Genomic DNA, 13,378 nt, shown 5'->3' with positions numbered 1-13,378 from the left:
TTTGCAACTCCAGGCCCCAGCCAAAGGCTGGAGGTAAAACACAATGGATTTTTTTTTTCTTCCTGTCAAGGAGAGAACATTCTTTTCAGCTTGGTAAAATCAGATACACAAGTCACTCAAGAGTCAGGTTCTTCTCCAAACCATGTCTTCCTCTTCGTCGGGGTGAAACTAAACACTGGATAAAACAGATTTGCAATAGTAAATATTCAATGTAAATACTCAAGATGGAAGGCTGTGAGACCCGAGATGTGGCCTTGACATACTTCGTTGGTTCCAAAGGCAGGGAGACATCCTGGCGACCTCTGTATTAGAAGAATCTAGCATGCACAGTAATCGTCAACCCTCATAAGGTACTCTTTACACTAGTCTCAAGTCCAAGAATGAATGACTGCCTAGAATACATGTGTTAGGGGGTGCTAGAACCTGTGGCAATACTCCCACTGTCTGTGGCCACTAGTGCCCATCCATGCCACCATGACCTCAGTCGCCAGCTCCTTTTTGCCTTTTTAAAAATTATGTGGCAAGAGGTAAGGCATGTATTTAATTCCAATACAGACCTCTCGGGCTGGAGGGATAGCTCAGCCGTTAAAGGCTAGGCTCACAACCAATACAGACCTCTCATGTAGACTCCAGCCTTCCCTGCCCTCTCCTGTCAATGGAGGCTCTGTCAAAATCAAAAGCCTTGGAGTCCTCTGTGACTCCTCCTTAATTCCCAACCTGCAAACTCAGCACATCCTAACGCAGATTGCTTCTTGCACCGTTGCTATCGTTAACCTACACTAGTGATTCTGTCCCATCTGGGGACACGTTGAAAGGGTACAAGGGACATTAGTGGGTCAAGGCCAGGGATGCTGAGAAACATCCTGAAATATACAGTAGAGCTCCACCCCACCGCCATGGAGAATCCTCTACCCTACAACACATGCATCCATCGAGAGAAACGGGTCCCTCAGCTGAATTCCCTCAGTGATCTCCTGAACCCGCCCCACCGCTGTTCTTGTCCTGTCCCCTCAGCTATCATCCACACAGCGGCTGACTGTGCCGTGGGACAAGTTGGAGCACGTCACTTCTCTGCCGAAAGCACTCCTGCTGCCCGCCACCTTGTTCAGAAAGACACATGGCTTCCACCAGCCTGCACACAGTCCCACCCCTGTGCCGCCTTCGGTCTCACAACTACCCGCCCTCCTCCTTGGCTCACACCCGGCCATCCTGGCCTCTGGCTTCTCCCTGGATCCTCCCAGCACGGTCTCGTCTGGAGGCCTCTGCTCCTATCCCTCTGCTAGAGCGTTTTCATCCCACTCCCCCCAAAGTTTTCCTCACAGGTTGTCCTCTCCGTGTGGCCGTTTCCCACTACAACCCCCGTCTTCATCCCACATTACACTGCTCACTTCCCACAGCATCACCGCTGTCACCCTGGACTCGGCCAGGCATTCTTTCACTCATTCGCTCATTGAACACTGTCTCACACCACCAGAATACAAATTCCATGAGAGCAAAGTTGAGTGCTTTGTTTTGTTTTGTTGACATGATCTCTCTACGTAGCCCTGACTGTCCTGGAATTCGCTGTGTGGACCAGGCTGGCCTCGAATTCATGGAGATCCACCATCTAGTGCTGGAGTTAAAGGCAGGCACCATCACACCTGCGAGAGCAAAGTTTTCATTTGCTTCTTCCTATTCTATTTCCAGGAATTTCTTGTGTGTAAGAACATAAAGAGAGGGAGGAGAGAGAGAGAATAAACTCATTACAGGTCATCCAGCATATACAAATAGTAAGAAGATAATAAGAAAAATAAATTTTAACCCCAATACCAGAGCTGTGATCTCAGAACATATTCTATGTATTCTCAGCCTCTGGAAGGTTCTAGGGGCTCTGCTTGCATCCCATTGTCCCTCAGAAGCAAGGCAGGGAAAAGGAGCAGGGCCCTGCCCCACTTTGGCACGCCTGACCTTTCAGATGGCAGTAGGTGTGGCCTTCCTGCCTGCATCAGTAGCATGAGTGGTGGGGGCAGCGCCCAAGGGACAGGCCTGCTGTCTAAGGCTGCCCAGGACTCCTCCAGAAGCAGCTCCTGAGCATGCCTTCAGAGAGGCGGTCTGTGCTCTCCTGACATTTTACAGTGACGGATTCCACCCAGCTGCTTCTTTTCTCCCAATTTTCAATTTCCCACATGCAGTGGCGCCCACTTTTCCAGTATCTTTCCAAAATACTATTTGCCAGAGCTCAGATACATACTTGATGGTGAGTTCTTTTCCTCTCAATGTGTGTGTGTGTGTGTGTGTAGAAGACCTGTGCATGATTGGGCCTGCCAGTATTCTGTCATAGGGTGGGAGGGGCTTATAAGGATCAACCATTCCCTAAGGGTGTACAGTTCATGGTTGCATGGGGGGAATGATTTTCTCCAGTAATATAGCCAATGGTAAGGGGCCCATGCTCCCATAAACAAAGCCTCACCCACTCTCCTGCAAGGAACCCCGGTTAAACTCATTGGCTCACAAAAAATCATAAAAAGTGTGAGAGGATAAAAGTAGAAGAGGGACTAGTCAGAAAGAGGGAAGAGTGGGAGGGGTCAAGAGAGGGCGTGTCCTGCCGACTTACTACAAGAGGCACTAGTCAGGAAGAGGGAAGAGTGGGAGGAGTCAAGAGATGGCCTGTCCTGCCGACTTATTACAAGCTAAAGCCATCTGAGAGGAGGGAATCTTGGCTGACAAAATGCCTCCCTAAGATGGGCTGGAGGCAGGCCTTTCTTTAATTAGTTGATTGACAGAGGAAGGTCCAGCCCATGGTGGGTGGTGCCATCCCTGGGCAGGTGGTCCTGGGTTCTACAAGAGAGCAGGCTGAGCAAGCTATAAGGAGCAAGACAGTAAGCAGCACCCCTCCATGGTCTCTGTGTCAGGTCCTGCCTCCAGGCTCCTGCCCTGCTTGAGTTCCTGTCCTGACTTTCTTTGGTGATGAAAAGTGGTGAGGAAGAGGAAGCCAAACAAACCCTTTCCTCCTCATGGTGCTTTGGTCACGGTGTTTCATCACAGCAATCGGAACCCTGACTAGGACAGGGTGGGAGGGAACAGAGAGGGTGATGAGAGGTGAATACGATCCAAGTACATTATACAAAGTGTGAAAATGTCATGACAAAATCTATTATGTATGATTTACATATTCTAATAAAATTCAATTAAGAAAACTGCTGTGGGATGTCCTGTATGCTGTGAATATATGTTGCTATGATTGATTGATAAATAAAATGCTGATTGGCCAGCAGCCAGGCAGGAAGCATAGTACAGGCGGGACAAAGAAAGAGGAGAATGCTGGGTGGAAGAAGGCTGAGGCAGGAGACGCTGCCAGCCGCCACCATGAGGAAAAGCATGATGTAAGATACCAGAAAGGCATGAGCCACGTGGCAAGGTAGAGATTTATTAAAATGGGTTAATTTAAGATATAAGAACAGATAGCAAGAAGCCTGCCATGGCCATACAGTTTATAAGTAATATAAGTCTCTGTGTTTACTTGGGGGACTCGAGTGGGAAAGATTTGTTCCAGCTGCCAGCAGGCCGGGACACAGGAAAACTTCAGCTACAGAAAACATACTATTTCTGATACTATTGTTCTTATTATTAACACAACACTAGCTAACATTTTGGGTAACTCTTACTAATTTCAGACTTAATCTAAAATTTTTATTGCGTGTGTGTGTGTGTGTGTGTGTGTGTGTGTGTGTGTGTGTGTGTATGTGTTCCTAAGCCGTAGTGTGTGGACATCAGAGGATCAGAGAACAATTTGTGGAAGTCAGTTCTTTCTTTAAATCATGTGGGGCCTGGGAATCAAACTCAGGTGGTTAGATTTGACAGCAGGCATCCTTACCAGCTGAGCCAACTTGATAGCCCCCAGACCTTATCCTGAAGATCCACTGAATCCTCACCCCAACCCCATGAAACTGGAACCACGTAATGAATTTTGAGAAGACCTAATATTCCACATTCCTGCTTCGCCTGTGGCTGAGAATGAGCTGACAGACAGACAGGTATCTGGGTAACTGGTCATAATCCCTCTTGGGTCATAATCCCTATTCTAATTTAGGAGGCGGAGCATTGCTGAGGACTTCACTTCCTAGCAGCACAGACCCAAGCTGCCCTAAACTGCTCACAAAATAACACATCATCACAGAACTGCCTCCAGAAGCAGGCTCCTGATGTGCGATAATCTTTTTGTACACTGTGAAGATGTGTCTCTGCCAAAGCACCTTTTGATTGGTTTAATACAGAGCTGAATGGTCTGAGTAATTGGTAGTTAGACAGGAGGGGAAAGGCAGGACTCCTGGGGGGAGGAACTCTGGGTTAAAATCTGGTGCGGGAGATACTAGCAAGACACTGAGGGAGTCAGACATACAGAATGAAAGAGAGGTAAAGAACCATGTGGCAGAACGTAGATTAATAGAAACAGGTTCATTTAAGAGCTAGTTGGGAACAAGTCTAAGCTAAGGCCAAGCTTTCATAAAAAGTCTCTATGTCATTATTTGGGGGCTAGTGGTCCAAAGAAAGTCTGACAAGAAAGACTACAGGGTCCCATAGAACTTAGAACCTAACACTTAGAACTTGCCCATGGACGGAATCTGCTTTGCTTGAGTGAGAGCTGAATTGGGCTAATGACCTCCACTCTCCCCTTCTTGGCTGCCGGAGCTGGAGGGGATGTACTTTCTGATGAGCTCCAGAGTCAGTAAAACTCCAAGATAAGTACATTAGTCACCTTTCTTGTCGCTGGGGCAAAAGTACTGTCACAGGCAACTATCACAAATCCTTAAGGAGGGAACCGTGTCTTGTGACTACTAGATCCAGAAGGATTTCACTTCATCAAGTCAGGAGACAGAGGAGTGCTCAGTGGCTGTGCACGGGAGACCAAAGCTTGTTCACCACACGGAGGAGCGCTCAGTGCCTGGGCGCATGGCACCAGGGCTCCTTCACCAAGAAGTAGAAAATAGGACCAGAAGTAGGGCCCGGAAGGCCCGCCCCCAGTGAACCACACCCACCAGCCAGACTCCACCTCTTAAAGGTTCCGCAACTTCCCCCAAGCAGTACCCCCAGCTGGAGACCAGGTTATCAGACACAAAGCTGGTGAGGACATGGCCCATTCATACCACAACTAGGTGCTGGATTCTAAAGCTGTGCTCCTGCATGGTTCAGGGATGTTTTTGTGAATGAGTGGGTCTCTCAGTAATGAATCGGTCTCATAGATGTCATTTCTGTACCCTGAGGCCGATTCCCTTTCTTCAGCACACTCTGTGTCAAAGCTTGGTATAATACAGGTTCTGCCTGGGTTCACAAGGACACCGGGAAATCCAAGACCTGTTCCAGACACAAACGAGAGAAAGGCACTGGGACAGTAGAAGGTAAACCTGGGAGTCCAGCTGCACGGCCAAAGGCATCACAAACTCAGATGCACTTGGCGCTGGACTCACAGGGTCTGAGTCAAGCAGGGATACGAAGTGGGCTTCTTGGCAAATATGTGAGAGCCTGGTCTCACTCCATTTTGTTACTGTAACTGAAAACCGCAGAGTAATTCGCAAAGAACAATGCTTTATTTTCCTAGCAGTCCTGAGGACTATGGGGGGTGGGTGTTCAAGGTCAAGGGGTCACAGCTGGTGAGATCCTCACTGCATCACAGACCAAGACAAAATGCCCTACTTCCTGTCTCCTCTTTTAGAAAGCCCCAGTCACATCGGGCTAGGACCCCACCCTTGTAGCCTTCTTTAACCTAAATCATCTTCCAAAGGTCCCACTTCCAGATATCACAGCCGGTAGACTCCACCCTCCTAATACTCATTGGCAGAGACTGATTTGGGTATGACTTTGGATAAATACATTCAAAACAGAGAAATATCCGATGGGGGGGGGGGGTGACGCAGAATGAAGGAAGGGAAAGGAAAGAAGGAGGAAAAGAAACACCGGATGTGTGTCAGAGAAAGATCAGAGAACCAGATCCAGTCCTAGGAAAAGGAGATTGCAGCCGGAGAAGAAGCCCAAGGTCCCGGATGACCAGGGACCAGGCACAGCCTTGAGCCACAGAAGAACAGAGACGGAACCTGGGAAATGCAGAGGAGCTGAAACCCTGGGAAGTGGACAAGCCAAAATCTCTCCAAGGACAGACAGGGAGGCAGGCTGGAAGGTGCTGAGAAAAACAGTGCCCTTCGCCACAACCCAGCCTCCGAGGCCCTAGCTCTCCTGTCTAGTGAGGACATGGCTGGCTCTAGACACAGCAGTCCGGGTTCATGCCGGCGAGAAGGATGCAGGGCACATACACAGTAAGCTCTTAAAGACGGGAGTGAGGGTGGATGCAGCTGGTGTCTAAATACGTTACTGTGTATTACTTTATTGTCTGAAGCAGGACTCTCTGGAGAACAAAGGTTCCATAAACGATTATTAAAACTAATGACTAAAAGTTGGAAAAGCAAAAAGAACAAAAAAAAATAAAATAAATTTAAAAAAAAAACTAATGTCTAGAGCTAGGGATGGAGCACTTGCCTAGCATGAGTAAGGCCATAGGTTCGATTCCCAACACAGGAAAAAATAAAAAAGCATAAACAAATCAAATCAAAACCAAAAAAAAAAAAAAAAAACCAACTAAGTACAGGTCTTTTTGTTTATTTCAAAACCATTTATGTAGCTTACCTCTAAGATAACAGTGCTCCCAGAAGTGGGTGTCTTTAAATGGAGAATAATGAATTTGTGTATCCAGGAGGCTGAGGGTAGCAGACTCACTGCTGGTCCATCCCCTCCACAACCAGAGCTGCCTCTATCTGCCTGGCAAGTCGGACATCTTCAACCCCATGACAGCTTCTCACCACACACCTTCCACGCTCTGCTTCTCCCCCTGAGGGGTTCTCATACACAGAGTGCCCGCTGACGCCAGGAGCAGCCCGAAGCACCAGTATACAGTCTCCTGGGAGGCAAAGATTAACCAGAGGCGTGACAGTTCTCCAGCGGCTTCTCCACACCCCCATGTTTGCTGGTGGGTCACTCCAAAAGGCTCCACGAGCTTCCTCGGGGATCTCTTGCAGGACCCAGCTGACTGGCCCTCAACAGAAACTCATACGTTAATGTGCCTTTCACCGGCCTCTCGCCTTTCACCGGCCTCTCACCTCCTGCTCTCAAATAAACCACCTCCATCTGAGCCGCGTCTTCCAGCCTTTGAAGAGACCCATCTCAGACAGCAAACGAACCTCCATTCAAACCTGTAGTCAAGCCAGGGCTCACGGCTCACACTTGGTCTTCTCGTGCTCAGGAGACTGCGGCAGAATGGTTGAGAGTTCAAGGCTACCCTGGCCTACATAGTGAGATCCTTATTTAAAAGACAAAAGTGACGTTCATTAAAGTTCTATTTATCGTTGAGAACATAGTTAAATAAGCTAAAATCCCTACTCAAGAGAAAAGGGAGAAAAGCACAGGGTTAGGATCAAGTCCCAAAGCCAAGACTTCCATTTGGCCCACAGCTGGCTTCTTTAATCTTCTTGCTGAAGGGTAGAGGGATGAGTGCTAAGGCCAGCCCACTGCTCTGCCTCCCTGGTCCATCTCTCTGAGTGATGATGGGCATCCCCCCGTGGGTTTATCACATACCACACACACACATCATGCTGGACATACAGATAGACAGAGCTCCTTACGGCAGGCAGACAAATGAAGCCTTGCAATCCATTCAAGCCTGGTGGTTTGGTGGACTAGGGAAACCACAGCATCCAGGCACATGAGCCAATTCTCTTGAAGGAAGGAGTCTACCTGGAGAAGACGAAGATTGAAAAAGACAGCCAGGTGTCCATGTCCCACCCCAGCCCCACACCGGGTCCCTTTCAAGCCCCTGAGCCTGCAGATAACGTCAAAGGATTGCTTTTCAGGAGCATGTGTTGCTTTAAGACCACTGTGAATGACAGGGCAGAGGTGGTGAGGGGCCGCGGAGGGCTGCAGGGCTCTGCTGAAGCAAGCGGCAGGGAGCTGTGCTGGTACCACAGGGCCTGCAGCTGCGCAGGGCCAAGAAACGGCATGGCAGGGGCACAGCGCTGTGGTCACAGAGGAAGCCGCAGAGATGAGGATGCAGAGCCAGTCTCTCAAAGCCCGGGAAACAGTGATACACAACACCAAGGGGCCAGAGAGGTGAGGACTGGGCTGCGGCTGAGCTGCTGTTATCCGTGTCAGGGGGGTCACTAAGCTGCAGCAGGACCTCCAGCTTGTGGTAAAGGTGAAGTCTTGAGTTACTCTTATCTGTGTGACCCCACGTGTACCCAGAGCTGAGAAATGCGAATTTCGGTCGTTAGAATGTTCTGGGCCCATGCTACAGACGCGGGGTTGCCCTTTAGAGCTGTGGAAATAAACTCCAGGAAGAAACCTCCTCAGGCCAGCAGATAGTAGCAGTTACCCTGAGGAGGAGCCGCAGCCCTACAGGATGAGTGGTGTCATTTCTGTGTGGGAAAATGATGGTGGGGTCTTCTAGAACATACAAATCAGAGTTGGGGGGCGGGGGAAGGTCACAGGAGGTTAGGTGCGGCTGGAACACACTGACACAAGCTGAGCATGGTCGGAAAGAAAAAAGGGGGGGTCCTTTCTCAACACATGCATTCTCCACAGAACCGCTTGAGTGACCTCAGCATGGCAGCAGGCCTCCCCAGAGAAAGCCAAGACGATGATGGTGTGGTACATCATGGCTTTGCACTGTACGCTGGGCCATGGGCTGTGTCTAAATGGAGAGTTGCTTTTGGCAGAGGCTCCAGTGCTATGCTGACTGGAGCTGAGCAAGGTAAAAAGAGGGCTCAGGTAGGAGCGATTTTTCTATGATTGTTCCTCTGCCCAGATCTGTCTGCCACAGCTTCTCTTTTGCCCTGTGCCCTCCCCACATCACCCTGGACCTCTAACCTCTGGACACGTTTACCCAAAGGCAGATTTAGCAAGAGTTTGGAGGGAGGGAAGGGAAGCTAGGTACTTTCTTGTACTGTCCAGCCTCTGCCCGAAACCATGGGAGAAAACCTGCCTTCCATGCTAGCTAGCACTCGTCAAACTCTGCGGCCATCCCCTTGTGCTCTGAGGGCGTGGTAACAATGGCTCTCTGCTGCGCCTCGGGTCACCCTGATACCCCAAATAATGTTGGCTTGCTTAACCTGCACACATTCTCCAGTCAAGCCTCTTGAGTGAGTCCTCACTACCAAGGGGCCCCGACTGATACGGGAAGTCACTGTTTACACAAATGAACGCTGTGGGGACTGACACAAAACCGAGGTGGGAGTGGAGACAAATTGAGATTCCGAGCTCTCTGGCAGGTAAGAGCAAGGGACTAATGAGACACAGGAGAGTCCATTTGCTGCCTGCTGCTGTGTACCAAGTCACCACAGCTATAGGCTTTAAAATAACACATCCTGTGATCTCGAGTTTTTCTGTGCTGGGAGGAACCCAGACACGGCTTAACGGGGTTCTGGGCTTTAGGATTATCCAGGAGGCTGCCGTCAGGCTGTTCCCAGGAGCCGAGGTCCCTTTTGAAGAAGGTTCAAGGGTGGGACACTCACTTTCAAGGTCGTGTGGTTGCTGGAAGAAGTCAGCTGGACTGGGGCTTCAATTCCTTGTTGCCTCCTCCTTGGATCCTGCCCCCTGTTCCTGGTAAGCATGGCAGAATGCTTGGTCCAAATCTGTAAAAGAGTTCTCTCAAGACAACCTGATGTGGCGGGGGCACACACCAATGATCCCAGCAGTTGGTAGGCTGATGCGCGGAGTGATAGAGAGTTCGAGACCAGCCTGGGCTGCATAGTGAAGTATATGTAAGTACAATTATACACTCTAATTACAATGGTAACGGCCATAGATCCTGTCCACACTTCAGAGAGTGAGGAGGGAGTTGCACAAGAGTGTGAACCCCTGGATTTGGGGGTCACTAGAACCGTTCTACAATCCAGAGGAGGAGGGGGGGACTCTAAAAATCTATACTTCAAAAATTGTGCCATTTATCAGGCAAGTGTGTTAAAGAACAAACGGATGGAGTTGGGGAGAGGGCTGTGGCTCACTGGCCAGCGGAGGTCAGAACAGGCTGTCTCCGACAGACTCCGAATTGACCTCCAGAGGAGACCGAGGAAAGGGCAGGCCGTGGGAGCTAGGAGGTGGTTTTTCTGGTCTTATGTATTTGCCAGGAAAACAAAACAAAACAAAACAAAACCCAAAAAATAAAAAATAAAAAAAACCCAGCTCTGTGACCAAATCTCTGTAGAAAATGCAAAGGGGAAGAAAACACATTTGTCCTTCCAGGACTTGGAGCTGCATGTTTTACAGGTGAGTTTCCATGTTTACTGAAAGGGGACAGGAGCCAGAACAATGTCTCAAGTCCTGACTTTATCCCCTAATGAAAGGAGTTGGGCTCCCCCCTAAGAAAATGGGGTACTACTTATGTGGGCCTTCTGGGGGCGTTTGCATGAGAGCTATGGATTCAGAGATGACGTGGCTAACAGGCTGAGCAGCGTGGGGTTGTGGGACGATGTGAGCCACATGGAGACAGGGGATCTGGAAACTTGTTCACACCCCACTGGCTGACTGGCTTCTCTGATCCATCTGCAAACCTCAGTCATGCGGACATCACCCGCCCTGCTCACCTTCCAGGACTGTCGTGAGGACCACAGGACAGTGTGGATGGCACCACTGGAGACAATGGATAAGGAAGTGAGATGTAGGCCCCAGCTTGTTAGCTTGTATGGTGAACCTGCCTCATCCACCAAGGCAAGTAGGATTTGCCTCAAAGATGCCCACTCTGTTGCCAATGCCACCCCTGGTCTGGTGCACAAAGCAGGAGTAGGTCAAAGGCTAAGTGAACTACCCCTAAGTCCCTGACTCTGACAGAGCCTCAAGCCTGCTAATGTGACATTTTCCACCAATATTTTCATATGCATTTAACAAATATGTCCTGATACCATTTTTTCTCTTTTGTATATATGTGTGAATGGTGTGTGTGTGTGTGTGTCTGCATGTGTGTTTCTGTGTCTCTGTGTCTGTGTGTGTGTGTGTCTGTGTGTGTTTATGTCTGTGTGTGTGTAGAAGTGCATGTGTGCCACAGTGCACATCTAGAGGTCGGAGAATATCAGAGATTGTGTTTTTTTCCTTCTATCTCAACTGAGATAGAGCGTCTTTGTATTCAATGCTGCACAAGGCTAGCTGGCCCAGGAACTTCTGGGAATTCACTAGAGGCAGCCAGAATAGCCCATCAGCACCTCCATGGTGGCTCACAAGCATCTATGGCTCCAGTTCCAGGGAACCTGACAATCTCTTCTGACCTCTGTGGGCACCAGGCACTCACATGATACACAGACATACATGCAGGCAAAACACCCACACACATAAAATAAAAATTTTTAAGTTAAAAAAAAATCTATTGTCTTCAGAGTCTCAGGAGGCTCTGGGCACCTGTTGGCACGTCTATTTCTCTGGTGTGCATGTGCTTACCTACAGCCGGGCTCACTGTGTATGGTTCCCATCAGATTAGAAATATCGAGAAGCCCACTGTCTCCTGCATCTCTTCCCGTCTTCCTCCTCTTAGTAGAAGACCTCACTATAATGTCTTAGCAGGTCAGCCAGCTGGGTTAAACTTTGGTAAGGACCGATTCCTCCAAGTATGGCCACATGACCAAGTCTGTGCAGCAGGAAGAGGCGTGAAGTCAACATCTGTAACTTCCCTAGGAGGAAACAGCTAGTGTTGGCCACTCTCCCCTTCTCTGGGCTAGCGGGTGAGTACAGTGAGTTGCTGTAGCTTTTAACTGGTGGATAAATGTGCTACCCAGTGGGTTGGAGGGAGGGCTCACGGGTTAAGAGAGCTTGCTGCCCAATCACAGGGACCAGAGTTCAGATCCCAGCACCTGTGTAACAAGCTGGGTGTCCTGTGTGTGACTGTAACCCTCGCTCCAAGAAGGACAGAGACAGGAGAATCTCTGGGGCTTGCTAACTTCCAGCCTAGCCAAGAAAACACAAGTCCCCAACCCAGGGAGAGACTCTGCCTCAAAATAGGAGGTGGTGATAGAGGATACCTGGCACATTCATCTGGCCAATCTGTATGTGCACAAGATTGCACATTTACACACACACACACACACACACACACACACACACACACACACACACACACATACACTCACAGAGACACAGACATACACATCAAATAAATAAATAAATCCTTTTTTTTTACAGTGCCACCCAAAGGGACAGCAGCCTAACAGGAGAGGAGGAACCTGGGTCTCTCGGGGCCCATCTAGTTCAGAGCCACAAGCCTAGACATAGACAGTTGCTTCCAGATCATGGTGTAAGAAGCCATGAGCTTCTCTATCAGATCTACGCTACAGTATTTGGGGGTGTTTGTCACAGCAGATGAACCTAGGCTCTGGCTGACACCCCCGGTGTGACTCCGACACCAGAGCAAGTTCTGGCTCAACAACCTTGGACCTGTGAGCAGGACCCGAACAGCTCACACACACCCTCCTTCTCTCTAGAGCGCTCAAAACGTTGCTCTTCTTTTTGGTGTCAAGACCATGAAGCTTAAGACTTAATTCTTCTCTGCTTCAAACGTGTCCCCTTTGTGTCTTCAGATTAGGACTAAAGTCCAGGAGGTGATGGGAAAAAGCACAGCTGATAGGAGTCCAGCCCTGCCGTTTGTCAGCTGTACTTATTCTGCTAGTTAGTAACCGCCCCAGATATATATATATAGATATATATATATCAGATGGGGTGGCCACATGTGTACCTTCCTACTCCACAGGTCGGGTGGGGAGAATCAGATATGCTGTGATGGGTCGAGAGAAGGAACCAGCTCTTGCCGGAGACTCCTGTGATCCTGTTTCTAAGGTGGCCCTTCATTGCACCAACTTGAACTCTATACACGTTAACCAGTTTGAGCAGGAGGCAGTGACCCCGATGATACGATGCGTGACAATTACGCACAAAATCCTGGGTTTGATTCCCCAGCCCAACAGGAACTGGGCACAGTGGTGCATGCCTGTGCTCCCAGGATTCAAGAGATAGAAGCAGGGAGATTGGAGATTTAAAGACAGTCTCAGCTACACAGTGAGTTGGAGGCTAACCTGGCATACAGGAGCCCTTGACTCAAAAAGAAAAAGGTTAATTTTATTGGATGATGCATGCACACTTCTTACGATTGCTCTGAACATCTCAGACTTTGCCTGGCATGGGTCAACACAAGCATTGTGCAAGCATTAACTTATCCATGAATATTTATCTTCTTAGAGCCAAGACGAAAGCTACAAACAAGACAACAATCTCCACCCACCCTTCCCACCACCCACGCCCAGTCTTTCTTTGCGTGGATGCAACAAGCCCAGGGAAGTAAGGCAGCCGCCGCTCCAGGGAGTCACAGAAGGGACGAGATTTT

Source organism: Peromyscus californicus, unplaced genomic scaffold (assembly GCF_007827085.1).
Source record: "Peromyscus californicus insignis strain IS unplaced genomic scaffold, ASM782708v3 Scaffold_13__1_contigs__length_99412109, whole genome shotgun sequence".
In the NCBI taxonomy this organism is placed as follows: domain Eukaryota; kingdom Metazoa; phylum Chordata; class Mammalia; order Rodentia; family Cricetidae; genus Peromyscus; species Peromyscus californicus.
Note: the sequence above shows the minus strand (reverse complement) of the source record.